The following is a 20742-nucleotide window of genomic DNA, read 5'->3' on the forward strand; positions in this document are numbered from 1 at the left end:
ATACACTTCAATTTCAAATTTGTTCGGAAGGTCGTACTGGACTCTGTTTCTTTTTCTCCCTATTTTTCAATCACGCGTCCGAGCTAATTTCAGGAATCAACCTGTTCGATTTCAGCCTCAAATAACGAGCTTTAACACATTTTTCACGATAATCCGAGTTTCGCGAATCTTTGGTTTGTAACGCACCTAAGCACCCCCAAATGTCTTTCGTTGGTGCTAAAACTTTGCGTGGCCGCTTTATCCGACCCGAGCAACTTTCTATGTGATTTCCGAGAATTTTGTTCCGGGACCCGTGAATCCCGAAAAAGCGTGTATTATACACTTCAATTTCAGCCGTTCGGAAGGTCGTACCGGACTCGGTTTCTATTTCTCCATGTTTTTCAATCACGCGTCCGAGCTCATTTCAGAAATCAACCTGTTCGATTTCAGCCTCAAATAACGAGCTTTAACACATTTTTCACGATAATCCGAGTTTCGGCGAATCTTTGGTTTGTAACACACCAGCACCCCCAAATGTCTTCCGTTGGTGCTCAAACTTTGCGTGGCCGATTTATCGACCAAGAACTTTCTATGTGATTTCCGGAGAATTTTGTTCCGGACCCCGAATCCCAAAAACTCAGTATTATACACTTCAATTTCAGCCGTTCGGAAGGTCGTACCGGACCTGTTTCTTTTTCTCCTGTTTTTCAATCACGCGTCCGAGCTCATTTCATGAATCAACCTTTTCGATTTCAACCTCAAATAACGAGCTTTAACACATTTTTTTACGATAATCCGATTTTTAGGCGAATCTTTGGTTTGTGGCACACCGGCACCCCCAAATGTCTTCCGTTGGTACTCAAACTTTGCGTGCCCGCTCTATCTGACCCGAGAAACTTTCTATGTGATTTTCGGAGAATTTTGTGCCGGGACCCCGGGATCCCGAAAAACCGTGTAATATACACTTCAATTTCAGCCGTTCGGAAGCTCGTACCGGACCCTGTTTCTTTTTCCGCCTGTTTTTCAAGCACACGTCCGAGCTCATTTCAGGAATCCACCTTTTCGATTTCAGCCTCAAATAACGAGTTTTAACACATTTTTCACGATAATCCGATTTTCGGCGAATGCTGGTTTGTAACACACCGGCACCCCCAAATGTCTTCCGTTGGTGCTCAAACTCTGCGTGGCCGCTTTATCTGACCCGAGGAACTTTCTATGTGATTTCCAGAGAATTTTTTTCCGGGACCCAGGAATCCCGAAAAATCGTGTATTATACACTTCAATTTCAGCCGTTCAGAAGGTCGTACCGGACCCTGTTTGTTTTTCTCCCTGTTTTTCAATCATGCATCTTAGCTCATTTCAGGAATTAATCTGTTCGATTTCAGCCTCAAATAACGAGTTTTAACACATTTTTCACGATAATCCGAGTTTCGGCGAATGCTGGTTTGTGGCACACCGGCACCCCCAAATGTCTTCCGTTGGTGCTCAAACTTTGCGTGGCCGCTTTATCTGACCCGAGGAACTTTCTATGTGATTTCCGGAGAATTTTGTCCGGGACCCCAGAATTCCGAAAAATCGTGTATTATACACTTCAATTTCAGCTGTTCGGAAGGTCGTACTGGACTCTGTTTCTTTTTCTCCCTATTTTTCAATCACGCGTCCGAGCTCATTTCAGGAATCAACCTGTTCGATTTCAGCCTCAAATAACGAGCTTTAACACATTTTTCACGATAATCCGAGTTTCGGCGAATGCTAGTTTGTAACACACCGGCACCCCCAAATGTCTTCCGTTGGTGCTCAAAGTTTGCGTGGCCGATTTATCTGACCCGAGGAACTTTCTATGTGATTTCCGGAGAATTTTGTTCCGGGACCCCGGAATCCCGGAAAACCGTGTATTATACACTTCAATTTCAGCCGTTCGGATGGTCGTAACAGACCCTGTTTCTTTTTCTCCGTGTTTTTCAATCACGCATCCGAGCTCATTTCAGAAATCAACCTGTTCGATTTCAGCCTCAAATAACGAGCTTTAACACATTTTTCACGATAATCCGAGTTTCGGCGAATGCTGGTTTGTAACACACCGGCACCCCCAAATGTCTTCCGTTGGTGCTCAAAGTTTGCGTGGACGATTTATCTGACCCGAGGAACTTTCTATGTGATTTCCGGAGAATTTTGTTCCGGGACTCCAGAATCCCGGAAAACTGTGTATTATACACTTCAATTTCAGCCGTTCGGATGGTCGTAACGGACCGTGTTTCTTTTTCTCCGTGTTTTTCAATCACGCATCCGAGCTCATTTCAGGAATCAACCTTTTCGATTTCAGCCTCAAATAACGAGCTTTAAAACATATTTTACGATAATCCGAGTTTCGGCGAATGCTGGTTTGTGGCACACCGGCACCCCCAAATGTCTTCCGTTGGTGCTCAAACTTTGCGTGGCCACTTTATCTGACCCGAGGAACTTTCTATGTGATTTCCGGAGAATTTTGTTCCGAGACCCCGGAATCCCGAAAAACCGTGTATTATACACTTCAATTTCAGCCGTTCGGAAGGTCGTAGCGGACCTTGTTTCTTTTTCTCCATGTTTTTCAATCACGCGTCCGAGCTCATTTCAGAAATCAACCTGTTCGATTTCAGCCTCAAATAACGAGCTTTAACACATTTTTCTCGATAATCCGAGTTTCGGCGAATGCTGGTTTGTAACACACCGGCACCCCCAAATGTCTTCCGTTGGTGCTCAAACTTTGCGTGGCCGCTTTATCTGACCCGAGGAACTTTCTATGTGATTTTCGGAGAATTTTGTTCCGGAACTCCGGAATCCCGAAAAACCGTGTATTATACACTTCAATTTCAGCCGTTCGGAAGGTCGTAACGGACCCTGTTTATTTTTCTCCCCGTTTTTCAATCACGCGTCCGAGCTCATTTCAGGAATCAACCTTTTCGATTTCAGCCTCAAATAACGAGCTTTAACACACTTTTCACGATAATCCGAGTTTCGGCGAATGCTGGTTTTTGGCACTCCGGCACCCCCAAATGTCTTCCGTTGGTGCTCAAACTTTGCGTGGCCGCTTTATTTGACCCGAGAAACTTTCTATGTGATTTCCGGAGAATTTTGTTCTGGGACCCCAGAATCTCGAAAAACCGTGTATTATACACTTCAATTTCAGCCGTTCGGAAGGTCGTAGCGGACCCTGTTTCTTTTTCCTCATGTTTTTCAATCACGCGTCCGAGCTCATTTCAGGATTCAACCTGTTCGATTTCAGTCTCAAATAACGAGCTTTAACACATTTTTCACGATAATCCGAGTTTCGAAGAATGCTGGTTTGTGGCACACCGGCACCCCCAAATGTCTTCCGTTGGTGCTCAAACTTTGCGTGGCCGCTTTATCTGACCCGAGTAACTTTCTATGTGATTTCCGGAGAATTTTGTTCCGGGACCCCGGAATCCCGAAAAACCGTGTATTATACACTTCAATTTCGACCGTTCGGAAGGTCGTCCGACCACTGTTTCTTTTTCCCCCTGTTTTTCAAGCACACGTCCGAGCTCATTTCAGGAATCAACCTTTTCGATTTCAGCCTCAAATAACGAGCTTTAACACATTTTTCACGATAATCCGAGTTTCGGCGAATGCTGGTTTGTGGCACACCGGCACCCCCAAATGTCTTCCGTTGGTGCTCAAACTTTGTGTGGCCGCTTTATCCGATCCGAGGAACTTTCTATGTGATTTTCGTAGAATTTTTTAACGGGACCCCGGAATCCCGAAAAACCGTGTTTTATACACTTCAATTTCAGCCGTTCAGAAGCTCGTACCGGACCCCGTTTCTTTTTCTCCCTGTTTTTCAATCACGCGTCCGAGCTCATTTCAGGAATTATCCTGTTCGATTTCAGCCTCAAATAACGAGCTTTAACACATTTTTCACGATAATCCGAGTTCCGGCGAATGCTGGTTTGTGGCACACCGGCACCCCCAAATGTCTTCCGGTGGTGCTTAAACTTTGCGTGGCCGCTTTATCTGACCCGAGGAACTTTCTATATGATTTCCCGAGAATTTTGTTCGGGGACCCCGGAATCCCGAAAAACCGTGTATTATACACTTCAATTTCAGCCGTTCGGAAGGTCGTAGCGGACCTTGTTTCTTTTTCTCCATGTTTTTCAATCACGCGTCCGAGCTCATTTCAGGAATCAACCTGTTCGATTTCAGCCTAAAATAACGAGCTTTAACACATTTTTCACGATAATCCGAATTTCGGCGAATGCTGGTTTCTGGCACACCGGCACCCCCAAATGTCTTCCGTTGGTGCTCAAACTTTGCGTGGCCGCTTTATCTGACCCGAGGAACGTTCTATGTGTTTTCCGGAGAATTTTGTTCCGGGACCCCGGAATCCCGAAAAACCGTGTATTATTCACTTCAATTTCAGCCGTTCGAAAGGTCGTACCAGACCCTGTTTCTTTATCTCCCTATTTTTCAATCACGCGTCCGAGCTCATTTCAGAAATTAACCTGTTCGATTTCAGCCTCAAATAACGAGCTTTAACACATTTTTCACGATAATCCGAGTTTCGGTGAACGCTGGTTTGTGGCTCACCGGCACCCCCAAATGTCATCCGTTGGTGCTCAGACTCTGCGTGGCCGCTTTATCTTACCCGAGGAACTTTCTATGTGATTTTCGGAAAATTTTGTTCCGGGACCCCGGAATCCCGAAAAACCGTGTATTATACACTTCAATTTCACTAGTTCGGAAGGTCGTACCGGACCCTGTTTCTTTTTCTCCATGTTTTTCAATCACGCGTCCGAGCTCATTTCAGGAATCAACCTTTTCGATTTCAGCCTCAAATAACGAGCTTTAACACATTTTTCACGATAATCCGAGTTTCGTGAATGCTTTGGTTTTTGCACACCAAAGACCCCCAAATGTCTTCCGTTGGTGCTCAAACTCTGCGTGGCCGCTTTATCTGACCCGAGGAACTTTTTATGTTATTTCCGGAGAATTTTGTTCCGGGACCCCGGAATCCCGAAAAACCGTGTATTATACACTTCAATTTCAGCCGTTCGGAAGGTCGTACCGGACCCTGTTTCTTTTTCTCCCTGTTTTTCAATCACGCGACCGAGCTCATTTCAGGAATCAACCTTTTCGATGTCAGCCTCAAATAACGACCTTTAACACATTTTTCACAATAATCCGAGTTTCGGCGAATGCTGGTTTGCGGCTCACCGGCACCCCCAAATGTCTTCCGTTGGTGCTCAAACTTTGCGTGTCCGCTTTATCTAACCCGAGGAACTTTCTATGTGATTTCCGGAGAATTTTGTCCGGGACCCCGGAATCCCGAAAAATCGTGTATTATACACTTCAATTTCAGCCGTTCGGAAGCTCGTACAGGACCCCGTTTCTTTTTCTCCCTTTTTTTCAACCACGCGTCCGAGCCTATTTCAGGAATTAACCTGTTCCATTTCAGCCTCAAATAACGAGCTTTAACACATTTTCACGATAATCCGAGTGTCGAAGAATGCTGGTTTGTGGCACACCGGCACCCCCAAATGTCTTCCGTTGGTGCTCAAACTTTGCGTGGCCGCTTTATCTGACCCGAGGAACTTTCTATGTGATTTCCGGAGAAATTTGTCCGGGACCCCGGAATCCCGAAAAATGTGTATTATACACTTCAATTTCAGCCATTCGGAAGGTCGTACCGGACTCCGTTTCTTTTTCTCCTTGTTTTTCAACCACGCGTCCGAGCCCATTTCAGGAATTAACCTGTTCGATTTCAGCCTCAAATAACGAGCTTTAACACATTTTTTACGATAATCCGAGTTTCGGCGAATGCTCGTTTGTAACACACCGGCACCCCCAAATGTCTTTCGTTGGCGCTCAAGCTTTGCGTGGCCGATTTATCTGACCCGAGGAACTTTCTATGTGATTTCCGGAGAATTTTGTTCCGGGACCCCGGAATCCCGAAAAATCGTGTATTATACACTTCAATTTCAGTCGTTCGGAAGGTCGTACCAGACCCTGTTTCTTTTTCTCCCTTTTTTTCAATCACGCGTCCGAGCCGATTTTAGGAATTAACCTGTTCGATTTCAGCATCAAATAACGAGCTTTAACACATTTTTCACGATAATCCGAGTTTCGGCGAATGCTGGTTTATGGCTCACCGGCACCTCCAAATGTCTTCCGTTAGTGCTCAAACTTTGCGTGGCCGATTTATCTGACCCGAGGAAATTTCTATGTGATTTCCGGAGAATTTTGTTCCGGGACCCCGGTATGCCGAAAAACCGTATATTATACACTTCAATTTCAGCCGTTCGGAAGGTCGTACCGGACCCTGTTTGTTTTTCTCCCTGTTTTTCAATCACGCGTCCGAGTTCATTTCAGCAATTAACCTGTTCGATTTCAGAAATCAACCTTTTCGATTTAAGCCTCAAATAACGAGCTTTAACACATTTTTCACGATAATCCGAGGTTCGGCGAATGCGGGTTTCTGGCACACCGGCACCCCCAAATGTCTTTCGTTTGTGCTCAAATTTTGCGTAGCCGCTTTATCTGACCCGAGGAACTTTCTATGTGATTTCCGGAGAATTTTGTTCCGGGACATCGGAATCCCGAAAAACTGTGTATTATACACTTCAAATTCAATTTGCTTCGGAAGGTCGACGGACCTGTTTCTTTTTCTCCCTGTTTTTCAATCACGCGTCCGAGCTCATTTCAGGAATCAACCTGTTCGATTTCAGCCTTAAATAACGAGCTTTAACACATTTTTCACGATAATCCGAGTTTCGGCGAATGCTAGTTTCTGGCACACCTGCACCCCAAATGTCTTCCGTTGTTGCTCAAACTTTGCGTGGCCGCTTTATCTAACCCGAGGAACTTTCTATGTGATTTCCGGAGAATTTTGTTCCGGAACCCCGGAATCCCGAAAAACCGTGTATTAACACTTCAATTTCAGCCGTTCGGAAGGTCGTACCAGACCCTGTTTCTTTTTCTCCCTCTTTTTCAATCACGCGTCCGAACCGATTTTAGGAATTAACCTGTTCGATTTCAGCCTCAAATAACGAGCTTTAACCCATTTTTCACGATAATCCGAGTTTCGGCGAATGCTGGTTTGTGGCACCCCGGCACCCCCATATGTCTTCCGTTGGTGCTCAAACTTTGCGTGGCCGATTTATCTGACCCGAGGAAATTGCTATGTGATTTCCGGAGAATTTTGTTCCGGGACCCCGGAATCCCGAAAAACTGTATATTATACACTTCAATTTCAGCCGTTCGGAAGGTCGTACCGGACCCTGTTTCTTTTTCTCCTTGTTTTTCAATCACGCGTCCGAGTTCATTTCAGGAATCAACCTGTTCGATTTCAGGAATCAACCTTTTCGATTTAAGCCTTAAATAACGAGTTTTAACACATTTTTCACGATAATCCGAGGTTCGGCGAATGCTGTTTTCTGGCACACCGGCACCCCCAAATGTCCTCCGTTTGTGCTCAAATTTTGCGTAGCCGCTTTATCTGACCTGAGGAACTTTCTATGTGATTTCCGGAGAATTTTGTCCCGGGACCTCAGAATCCCGAAAAACCGTGTATTATTCACTTCAATTTCAGCTGTTCGGAAGGTCGTACCGGACCCTGTTTCTTTTTCTCCCTGTTTTTCAATCACGCGTCAGAGCTCATTTCAGGAATCAACCTGTTCGATTTCAGCCTCAAATAACGAGCTTTAACACATTTTTCACGATAATCCGAGTTTCGGCGAATGCTGGTTTTTGGCACACCGGCACCCCAAATGTCTTCCGTTGCTGCTCAAACTTTGCGTGGCCGCTTTATCTGACCCGAGGAACTTTCTCTGTGATTTCCGGAGAATTTTGTCCTGGGAGCCCGGAATCCCGAAAAACCGTGTATTATACACTTCAATTTCAGCTGTTTGGAAGGTCGTACCGGACCCTGTTTCTTTTTATCCTTGTTTTTCAATCACGCGTCCGAGCTTATTTCAGGAATCAACCTGTTCGATTTCAGCCTCAAATAACGAGCTTTAACACATTTTTCACGATAATCCGAGTTTCGGCGAATGCTGGTTTTTGGCACACCGGCACCCCAAATGTCTTCCGTTGCTGCTCAAACTTTGCGTGGCCGCTTTACCTGACCCGAGGAACTTTCTATGTGATTTCCGGAGAATTTTGTTCTGGAATCCCGAAAAAGCGTGTATTATACACTTCAATTTCAGCCGTTCGGAAGGTCGTACCGGACCCTGTTTCTTTTTCTCCCTCTTTTTCAATCACGCGTCCGAGCCGATTTTAGGAATTAACTTGTTCGATTTCAGCCTCAAATATTGAGCTTTAACACATTTTTCACGATAATCCGAGTTTCGGCGAATGCTGGTTTGTGGCACACCGTCACCCCCAAATGTCTTCCGTTGGTGCTCAAACTTTGCGTGGCTGATTTATCTGACCCGAGTAAATTTCTATGTGATTCCGGAGAATTCTGTTCCGGGACCCCGGAATCCCGAAAAACCGTGTATTATACACTTCAATTTCAGCCGTTCGGAAGGTCGTACCGGACCCTGTTTCTTTTTCTCCTTGTTTTTCAATCACGCGTCCGAGTTCATTTCAGGAATCAACCTGTTCGATTTCAGGAATCAACCTTTTCGATTTAAGCCTCAAATAACGAGCTTTAACACATTTTTCACGATAATCCGAGGTTCGGCGAATGCGGGTTTCTGGCACACCGGCACCCCCAAATGTCTTCCGTTTGTGCTCAAATTTTGCGTAGCCGCTTTATCTGACCCGAGGAACTTTCTATGTGATTTCCGGAGAATTTTGTTCCGGGACCTCGGAATCCCGAAAAACTGTGTATTATACACTTCATTTTCAGCTGTTCGGAAGGTCGTACCGGACCCTGTTTCTTTTTCTCCCTGTTTTTCAATCACGCGTCCGAGCTCATTTCAGGAATCAACCTGTTCGATTTCAGCCTTAAATAACGAGCTTTAACACATTTTTCACGATAATCCGAGTTTCGGCGAATCTTTGGTTTACGCACACACCGCACTCCAAATGTCTTCCGTTGTTGCTCAAACTTTGCGTGGCCGCTTTATCTAACCCGAGGAACTTTCTATGTGATTTCCGGAGAATTTTGTTCCTGAACCCCGGAATCCCGAAAAACCGTGTATTAACACTTCAATTTCAGCCGTTCGGAAGGTCGTAGCAGACCCTGTTTCTTTTTCTCCCTCTTTTTCAATCACACGTCCGAGCCGATTTTAGGAATTAACCTGTTCGATTTCAGCCTCAAATAACGAGCTTTAACCCATTTTTCACGATAATCCGAGTTTCGGCGAATGCTGGTTTGTGGCACCCCGGCACCCCCATATGTCTTCCGTTGGTGCTCAAAATTTGCGTGGCCGATTTATCTGACCCGAGGAAATTTCTATGTGATTTCCGGAGAATTTTGTTCCGGGACCCCGGAATCCCGAAAAACTGTATATTATACACTTCAATTTCAAATAGTTCGGAAGGTCGTAATGGACCCTGTTTCTTTTTCTCCCTGTTTTTCAATCACGCGTCCGAGTTCATTTCAGGAATCAACCTGTTCGATTTCAGGAATCAACCTTTTCGATTTAAGCCTTAAATAACAAGTTTTAACACATTTTTCACGATAATCCGAGGTTCGGCGAATGCTGTTTTCTGGCACACCGGCACCCCCAAATGTCCTCCGTTTGTGCTCAAATTTTGCGTAGCCGCTTTATCTGACCTGAGGAACTTTCTATGTGATTTCCGGAGAATTTTGTCCCGGAATCCCGAAAAACCGTGTATTATACACTTCAATTTCAGCCGTTCGGAAGGTCGTACCGGACCCTGTTTCTTTTTCTCCCTCTTTTTCAATCACGCGTCCGAGCCGATTTTAGGAATTAACCTGTTCGATTTCAGCCTCAAATATTGAGCTTTAACACATTTTTCACGATAATCCGAGTTTCGGCGAATGCTGGTTTGTGGCACACCGTCACCCCCAAATGTCTTCCGTTGGTGCTCAAACTTTGCGTGGCTGATTTATCTGACCCGAGTAAATTTCTATGTGATTCCGGAGAATTCTGTTCCGGGACCCCGGAATCCCGAAAAACCGTGTATTATACACTTCAATTTCAGCCGTTCGGAAGGTCGTACCGGACCCTGTTTCTTTTTCTCCTTGTTTTTCAATCACGCGTCCGAGTTCATTTCAGGAATCAACCTGTTCGATTTCAGGAAACAACCTTTTCGATTTAAGCCTCAAATAACGAGCTTTAACACATTTTTCACGATAATCCGAGGTTCGGCGAATGCGGGTTTCTGGCACACCGGCACCCCCAAATGTCTTCCGTTTGTGCTCAAATTTTGCGTAGCCGCTTTATCTGACCCGAGGAACTTTCTATGTGATTTCCGGAGAATTTTGTTCCGGGACCTCGGAATCCCGAAAAACTGTGTATTATACACTTCAATTTCAAATTGTTCGGAAGGTCGTGCGACCCTGTTTTTTTTCTCCCTGTTTTTCAATCACGCGTCCGAGCTCATTTCAGGAATCAACCTGTTCGATTTCAGCCTTAAATAACGAGCTTTAACACATTTTTCACGATAATCCGAGTTTCGGCGAAAGCTGGTTTGTGGCACCCCGGCACCCCCATATGTCTTCCGTTGGTGCTCAAACTTTGCGTGGCCGATTTATCTGACCCGAGGAAATTTCTATGTGATTTCCGGAGAATTTTGTTCCGGGACCCCGGAATCCCGAAAAACTGTATAATATTATACACTTCAATTTCAGCCGTTCGGAAGGTCGTACCGGACCCTGTTTCTTTTTCTCCCTGTTTTTCAATCACGCGTCCGAGTTCATTTCAGGAATCAACCTGTTCGATTTCAGGAATCAACCTTTTCGATTTAAGCCTTAAATAACGAGTTTTAACACATTTTTCACGATAATCCGAGGTTCGGCGAATGCTGTTTTTTGGCACACCGGCACCCCCAAATGTCCTCCGTTTGTGCTCAAATTTTGCGTAGCCGCTTTATCTGACCTGAGGAACTTTCTATGTGATTTCCGGAGAATTTTGTCCCGGGACCTCAGAATCCCGAAAAACCGTGTATTATTCACTTCAATTTCAGCTGTTCGGAAGGTCGTACCGGACCCTGTTTCTTTTTCTCCCTGTTTTTCAATCACGCGTCAGAGCTCATTTCAGGAATCAGCCTGTTCGATTTCAGCCTCAAATAACGAGCTTTAACACATTTTTCACGATAATCCGAGTTTCGGTGAATGCTTTGGTTTCTGGCACACCGGCACCCCAAATGTCTTCCGTTGCTTCTCAAACTTTGCGTGGCCGCTTTATCTGACCCGAGGAACTTTCTCTGTGATTTCCGGAGAATTTTGTCCTGGGAGCCCGGAATCCCGAAAAACCGTGTATTATACACTTCAATTTCAGCTGTTTGGAAGGTCGTACCGGACCCTGTTTCTTTTTATCCCTGTTTTTCAATCACGCGTCCGAGCTTATTTCAGGAATCAACCTGTTCGATTTCAGCCTCAAATAACGAGCTTTAACACATTTTTCACGATAATCCGAGTTTCGCGAATCTTTGGTTTTTGGCACACCGGCACCCCAAATGTCTTCCGTTGCTGCTCAAACTTTGCGTGGCCGCTTTATCTAACCCGAGGAACTTTCTATGTGATTTCCGGAGAATTTTGTTCCGGAATCCCGAAAAATCGTGTATTATACACTTCAATTTCAGCCGTTCGGAAGGTCGTACCGGACCCTGTTTCTTTTTCTCCCTCTTTTTCAATCACGCGTCCGAGCCGATTTTAGGAATTAACCTGTTCGATTTCAGCCTCAAATATTGAGCTTTAACACATTTTTCACGATAATCCGAGTTTCGGCGAATGCTGGTTTGTGGCACACCGTCACCCCCAAATGTCTTCCGTTGGTGCTCAAACTTTGCGTGGCTGATTTATCTGACCCGAGTAAATTTCTATGTGATTCCGGAGAATTCTGTTCCGGGACCCCGGAATCCCGAAAAACCGTGTATTATACACTTCAATTTCAGCCGTTCGGAAGGTCGTACCGGACCCTGTTTCTTTTTCTCCTTGTTTTTCAATCACGCGTCCGAGTTCATTTCAGGAATCAACCTGTTCGATTTCAGGAATCAACCTTTTCGATTTAAGCCTCAAATAATGAGCTTTAACAAATTTTTCACGATAATCCGAGGTTCGGCGAATGCTGGTTTCAGGCACACCGGCACCCCCAAATGTCCTCCGTTTGTGCTCAAATTTTGCGTAGCCGCTTTATCTGACCTGAGGAACTTTCTATGTGATTTCCGGAGAATTTTGTCCCGGGACCTCGGAATCCCGAAAAACCGTGTATTATTCACTTCAATTTCAGCTGTTCGGAAGGTCGTACTGGACCCTGTTTCTTTTTCTCCCTGTTTTTCAATCACGCGTCCGAGCTCATTTCAGGAATCAACCTGTTCAATTTCAGCCTCAAATAACGAACTTTAACTCATTTTTCACGATAATCCGAGTTTCGGCGAATGCTGGTTTCTGGCACACCGGCACCCCAAATGTCTTCCGTTGTTGCTCAAACTTTGCGTGGCCGCTTTATCTGACCCGAGGAACTTTCTATGTGATTTCCGGAGAATTTTGTTCCGGGACCCCGGAATCCCGAAAAACCGTGTATTAACACTTCAATTTCAGCCGTTCGGAAGGTCGTACCAGGCCCTGTTTCTTTTTCTTCCTCTTTTTCAATCACGCGTCCGAGCCGATTTTAGGAATTAACTTGTTCGATTTCAGCCTCAAATAACGAGCTTTAACACATTTTTCACGATAATTCGAGTTTCGGCGAATGCTTGTTTGTGGCACCCCGGCACCCCCAAATGTCTTCCGTTGGTGCTCAAACTTTGCGTGGCCGATTTATCTGACCCGAGCAAATTTCTATGTGATTTCCGGAGAATTTTGTTCCGGGACCCCGGAATCCCGAAAAACTGTATATTATACACTTCAATTTCAGCCGTTCGGAAGGTCGTACCGGACCCTGTTTCTTATTCTCCTTGTTTTTCAATCACGCGTCCGAGTTCATTTCAGGAATCAACCTGTTCGATTTCAGGAATCAACCTTTTCGATTTAAGCCTCAAATAACGAGCTTTAACACATTTTTCACGATAATCCGAGTTCGGCGAATGCTGGTTTCTGGCACACCGGCACCCCCAAATATCTTCCGTTTGTGCTCAAATTTTGCGTAGCCGCTTTATCTGACCCGAGGAACTTTCTATGTTAATTCCGGAGAATTTTGTTCCGTGACCTCGGAATCCCGAAAAACCGTGTATTATACACTTCAATTTCAAATTTATCGGAAGGTCGTCGGGACCACTTTTTTTTTCTCCTGTTTTTCAATCACGCGTCCGAGCTCATTTCAGGAATCAACCTGTTCGATTTCAGCCTCAAATAACGAGCTTTAACACATTTTTCACGATAATCCGAGTTTCGGCGAATGCTGGTTTTTGGCACACCGGAACCCCAAATGTCTTCCATTGTTGCTCAAACTTTGTGTGGCCGCTTTATCTGACCCGAGGAACTCTGTCTGTGATTTCCGGAGAATTTTGTTCCAGGACCCCGGAATCCCGAAAAACCGTGTATTATACACTTCAATTTCAGCCGTTCGAAAGGTCGTACTGGTCCCTCTTTCTTTTTCTCCTTGTTTTTCAATCACGCGTCCGAGCCCATTTCAGGAAATAAACTGTTCGATTTCAGCCTCAAATAACGACCGTTAACACATTTTTCACGATAATCCGAGTTTCGACGAATGCTGGTTTCTGGCACCCCGGCACCCCAAATGTCTTCTGTTTCTGCTCAAACTTTGCGTGGCCGCTTTATCTGACCCGAGGAACTTTCTTGGTGATTTCTGGAGAATTTTGTTCCGGGACCTCGGAATCCCGAAAAACCGTGAATTATACACTTCAATTTCAGCCGTTCGGCAGGTCATACCGGTCCCTGTTTCTTTTTCTCCCTGTTTTTCAATCACGCGTCCGAGCCCATTTCAGGAATTATCATGTTCGATTTCAGCCTCAAATAACGAGTTTTAACACATTTTTCACGATAATCCGAGTTTCGGCGAATGCTGGTTTGTGGCACACCGGCACCCCCAAATGTCTTCCATTGGTGCTCAAACTTTGCATGGCCGCTTTATCTGACCCGAGAAACTTTCTATGTAATTTCCGGAGAATTTTGTTCCGAGACCTCGGAATACCGAAAAACCGTGTATTATACACTTCAATTTCAGCCGTTCGGAAGGTCGTACCGGACCCTGTTTCTTTTTCACCCGGTTTTTCAATCACGCGTCCGAGCCCATTTCAGGAATTACCCTGTTTGATTCCAGCCTCAAATATCGAGTTTTAACACATTTTTTACGATAATCCGAGTTTCGGCGAATGCTGGTTTGTGGCACACCGGCACCCTCAATTGTCTTCCGTTGGTGCTCAAACTTTGCGTAGCCGCTTTATCTGACCCGAGAAACTTTCTATGTGATTTTCGGAGAATTTTGTTTCGGGACTCCGGAATCCCGAAAAACCGTGTATTATTATACACTTTAATTTCAGTCGTTCGGAAGGTCGTACCAGACCCTGTTTCTTTTTCTCCCTGTTTTTCAATCACGCGTCCGAGTTCATTTCAGGAATCAACCTGTTCGATTTCAGGAATCAACCTTTCCGATTTAAGCCTCAAATAACGAGCTTTAACACATTTTTCACGATAATCCGAGGTTCGGCGAATGCTGGTTTCTGGCACAACGGCACCCAAAATGTCTTCCGTTGGTGCTCAAACTTTGCGTGGTCACTTTATCTGACCCGAGGAACTTTCTATGTGATTTCAGGAGAATTATGTTCCAGGACCCCGGAATCCCGAAAAACTGTGTATTATACACTTCAATTTCAGCCGTTCGGAAGGTCGTACCGGACCCTGTTTCTTTTTCTCCCTTTTTTTTCAATCGCGCGTCCGAGCTCATTTCAGGAATTAACCTTTTCGATTTAAGCCTCAAATAACGAGCTCTAACACATTTTTCACGATAAACCGAGGTTCGGCGAATGCTGGTTTCTGGCACACCGGCACCCCCAAATGTCTTCCGTTTGTGCTCAAATTTTGCGTAGCTGCTTTATCTGACCCGAGGAACTTTCTATGTGATTTCCGGAGAATTTTGTTCCGGGACCCCGGAATCCCGAAAAACCGTGTATTATACACTTCAATTTCTGCCGTTCGGAAGGTCGTACCAGACCCTATTTCTTTTTCTCCCTGTTTTTCAATCACGCGTCCGAGCCCATTTCAGGAATTAACCTGTTCGATTTCAGCCTCAAATAACGAGCTTTAACACATTTTTCACGATAATCCGAGTTTCGTCGAATGCTGGTTTGTGGCACACCGGCCTCCCCAAATGTCTTCCGTTGGTGCTCAAACTTTGCGTGGTCGCTTTATCTGACCCGAGGAACTTTCTATGTGTTTTCCGGAGAATTTTGTTCCGGGACCCTGGAATCCCGAAAAACTGTGTATTATAAACTTCAATTTCAGCCGTTCGGAAGGTCGTACCGGACCCTGTTTCTTTTTCTCCCTTTTTTTTTCAATCACGCGTCCGAGCTCATTTCAGGAATTAACCTTTTCGATTTAAGCCTCAAATAACGAGCTTTAACACATTTTTCACGATAAACCGAGGTTCGGCGAATGCTGGTTTCTGGCACACCGGCACCCCCAAATGTCTTCCGTTTGTGCTCAAATTTTGCGTAGCCGTTTTATCTGACCCGAGGAACTTTCTATGTGATTTCCAGAGAATTTTGTTTCGGGACCTCGGAATCCCGAAAAACCGTGTATTATACACTTCAATTTCAGTTGTTCGGAAGGTCGTACCGGACCCTGTTTCTTTTTCTCCCTGTTTTTCAATCACGCGTCCGAGCTCATTTCAGGAATCAACCTGTTCGATTTCAGCCTCAAATAACGAGCTTTAACATATTTTTCCGGCGAATGCTGGTTTCAGGCACACCGGCATCCCAAATGTCTTCCTTTGCTGCTCAAACTTTGCGTGGCTGCTTTATCTGACCCGAGGAACTTTCTATGTGATTTCCGGAAAATTTTGTTCCGGGACCCCGGAATACCGAAAAACCGTGTATTATACACTTCAATTTCAGCCGTTCGGAAGGCCGTACCGAACCGTGTTTCTTTTTCTCCCGGTTTTTCAATCACGCTTCCGAGCCCATATCAGGAATTAACCTGTTCGATTTCAGCCTCAAATAACGAGCTTTAACACATTTTTCACGATAATCCGAGTTTCGGTGAATGCTGGTTTCTGGCACACCGGCACCCCCAAATGTCTTCCGTTCGTGCTCAAACTTTGCGTGGCCGCTTTATCTGACCCGAGGAACTTTCTATGTGATTTTCGGAGAATTTTGTTCCGCAACCCCGGAATCCCGAAAAACCGTGTATTACACTTCAATTTCAGTTGTTCGGAAGGTCGTACCGGACCCTGTTTCTTTTTCTCCCTGTTTTTCAATCACGCGTCCGAGCTCATTTCAGGAATCAACCTGTTCGATTTCAACCGTTCGGGAGGACGTACCAGACCCTGTTTCTTTTTCTCCCGGTTTTCTATCACGCGTCCGAGGTCATTTAGAAGTTAACCTATTCGATTTTAGCATCGGAAAACGAGTATTAATACACTTTTCACGATTATCCGGGGTTCGTTGAATGCTGATTTATGGCATACCGGCACTCCCAAATGTTTTTCGTTGCTACTCAAATTTTGCATGGCCGCATTATCTCACTCGAGGTACTTTGTGTGTTATTTCCGGTGAATTTTTTCCCGGGACCCTACAATCCCGAAAAACCGTGTATTTACACACTTCAATTTCAGCCAGGAGGTCGTACCGGCCCCTGTTTCTTTTTGTCCCGATTTTTCTATCACGCGTCCGAGATCATTTCAGGAGTTAACCTAATTGATTTCAGTCTCGGATAACGAGTATTAATACATTTTTCACGATTATCCGAAGTTCGACGAATGCTGGTTTATGGCATACCGGCCTCCCCAAATGTCTTCTGTTGCTACTCAAATTTTGCGTGGCCGCTTTATCTGACCCAAGGAACTTTCTATCTCATTTCCGGAGAATTTTGCTCCGGGACCCTGGAATCCCGGAAAACCGTGTATTATACACTTCCATTTCAGCCGTTCGGGAGGTCGTATCGGACCCTGTTTCTTTTTCACCCGGTTTTTCTATCACGCGTCCGAGGTCATTTCAGGAATCAACCTGTTCGATTCCAGCCTCGAATAACGAGTTTTAACACATTTTTCACGATAATCCGAGTTTCGGCGAATGCTGGTTTATGGCATACCGGCACCCCCAAATGTCTTCCGTTGCTACTCAAATTTTGCGTGGCCGCTTTATCTGACCCGAGGAACTTTATATATATTATAATAATTAAAGGATTTTCTACTTTATTTTTTACATCAAAAATTATTATTTATGATACTTTCCTAAATTGATTTTTGATGATGTGGACGCTCTAGAATCGCTTGAAAAAAGTCTCTTTTATAAATATATATATATATATATATATATATATATATATATATATATAGAGAAGGGTTCTTATAAGGTCCTTATACCATATAAGGTCCTAAGTCCTTATAAGAGCCCTTGGATGGAAGGGATGGAGGGATGAGATTACATCTCATTGAAGGGTCACAATTCTCCCTCCCTAATCTCCTTCCCTAATTGTGTATAACTCTACCTAATTTTGTACAACTCTATCAACATTCTAATCTCCCAACTCACTTCCTCATTATTCATTCATTCACACTTCTCTCATACACTCATTCTCTCTCATCTTTCTCTCATTCTCTCAAAAAACAAAAAAACCCAAATCAACACAAAAAAACCCAACAAAAAAAAAAACCAAAAAAAAAAGAAACAACAACAATTTCATCGACAACCATTCACCACCACCATACAACAAACCACCTTTCAACAACCATTCACCACCACCATCGACAACCATTCACCACCACCGGACCCACAACAACCGCACCATCGACCATCGACCTCTGCCCACTGCCGCACCATCGACCTCTGCCCACCACCCACACGAAAACTCCCTCCCTCCACAGACCCGCCACCACCCAACACCACTCTCCTCGCCACCCTCCTCTCCTACTGCCCTATACCACTCCACCACTCTCCTCGCCGCCCTCCTCTCCCACTGCCAACCGCCACGGTGGTTTCAAGGGTGGCCATTTCCCGCGACATCAACAACCACAACCACCCCGACATCCCTCTTTCTCTCCCATTTCCCGCCACCTACAGCCACCCTCACGGCCACCAAGAACCACCACTCGACTCCTCTCACCACCCTCGACCTAGATCTGTCCATACCCAGACCCAAACCAACCCGCAACCCCTTCAAAAACGAAGCCATTTTTGTTGGTTATTAATTTTTTGTTGGTTATACACTTAAAACATTAAAACATTAAAGTTATACATTTTATATGGCTAAGATTTAATTTACGACTAAAGTTATACACTTAAAACATTAAAGTTATACATTTTATGACTAAAGTTATACATTTTATGACTAAAGTTATACATCTTGTCTATTAAAGTTATACACTGCGTGCATTAGAGTTATACACACGATATTTAAATTTGGTTTTTTTTTTTGTTATTTGGTTTATTTTAGATTTCGGGTTTGGTTGGGTTGTTGGTTTTTTGGTTTTATTATTGTTATTTGGTTTTTTGTTTTTGTTATTATGAGTTTTTTTGGTTTTTGTTATTATTATTTTTTTTCATATTTTTCATATTTATTGTTTGATTTTTTACTATTTACGACTAGAGTTATACATTTTATGACTAAAGTTATACATTTTATGACCAAAGTTATACATTTTATGACCAAAGTTATACAAAAAAAGACTAAAGTTATAGAAAAAATGGACTAAAGTTATACAAAAAATTGGACTAAAGTTATACAAAAATGGACCAAAGTTATACAAAAATGGACTAAAGTTATACATTGTATGACTAGAGTTATACAAACTGTGACTAGAGTTATACATTGTATGACTAGAGTTATACAAACTGTGACTAGAGTTATACATTGTATGACTAGAGTTATACAAACTGTGACTAGAGTTATACATTGTATGGACTAGAGTTATACATTGTATGACTAGAGTTATACAAACTGTGACTAGAGTTATACATTAAATGCCTAGAGTTATACATTATATGCCTAGAGTTATACATTATATGCCTAGAGTTATACATCATATGCATAGAGTTATACATTTTATGACTAAAGTTATACAATTTTGGACTAAAGTTTTACAAATATGGACTAAAGTTATACATATGAAGGACTAGAGTTATACAAAAATGGACTAGAGTTATACAAAAATGGACTAAAGTTAGTCCATACTTGTATAACTTTAATCCATATTTGTATAACTTTAGTCCATATTTGTATAACTTTGGTCCATTTTTGTATAACTTTGGTTCATTTTTGTATAACTTTGGTCCAATTTTTTGAATAACTTTAGTCCAATTTTTGTATAACTTTAGTCTTTTTTTGTATAAATTTGGTATATTTTTGTACAAAGTTCATTTTTGTACAACTTTGGTATATTTTTGTACAACTTTGGTATATTTTTGTATAACTTTAGTCGATAGTTGTATAACTTTAGTCCATAATTGTATAACTTTAGTCCATTTTTGTATAACTCTAGTCCTTCATATGTATAACTTTAGTCCATATTTGTAAACTTTAGTCCAAAATTGTATAACTTTAGTCATATAATGTATAACTCTATGCATATGATGTATAACTCTATGCATATGATGTATAACTCTAGGCATATAATGTATAACTCTAGGCATATAATGTATAACTCTAGGCATTTTTGTATAACTTTAGTCCATTTTTTGTATAACTTTGGTCCATTCTTGTAAAAATAATAACAAAAACCAAAAAAACTCATAATAACAAAAACAAAAAACCAAATAACAATAATAAAACCAAAAAATCAACAACCCAACCAAACCCGAAATCTAAAATAAACCAAATAACAAGATTTAAAACCCGAAATCTTAAAAAAAAGTATAACAAGAAGAGATTTGAGAAAATGAATAAAAAAGGAGAAGTAACAAAATAAAAGAAAATAAAAGACAACAACAAAAAATGAATTGAAAAAACAACTCAAAACATGAAAATAAAGACCAAACGAAAAAAAAAAAAAAAAAAAAAAAAAAAAAACGAGGCAAAAAAAAAAAAAAAAAAAAAAAAAAAAAGTTGGGGGCCGTGCGGTGGCGGCGGTGCGGTGGCGGCGGTGTGGTGGCGGCGGTGGTGGGCGGTGAGTTGGTGTCGGGTGGGATAGTGGTGGGTGGTGGTGAATGAGGAAGAGAAGAATGAATGATTTATTTGGGTTTTTTGATTTAATTGGATTTTTTGGGTTTTTTGATTTAATTGGAATTTTTGGGTTTTATTAATTTATTTGGGTTTTGGGTTTTTTATTTATTTGGATTTTTTGGGTTTTTATTTTTTGGGGTTTTAGAGAGAAAATGAGTTGTGTGATATATGAGAGAAGTGGATGAGAGGAAAAGAAGTTATAGTGAATTAGTGATTAATTAGAAGGATTAGTGAATGAGGAGAGAATGAGTGATATTAGTACATAAACACACTTTTGGAGGTTGATCTTGGCCATCCATCTCCCTCCATCCAATGGCTCACAATAGGACTTATGGACTTATTTTATCTATGGACCT

The sequence above is a fragment of the Silene latifolia genome, chromosome 10 (genome assembly GCF_048544455.1).
Source record: "Silene latifolia isolate original U9 population chromosome 10, ASM4854445v1, whole genome shotgun sequence".
Taxonomy (NCBI): Eukaryota; Viridiplantae; Streptophyta; class Magnoliopsida; order Caryophyllales; family Caryophyllaceae; genus Silene; species Silene latifolia.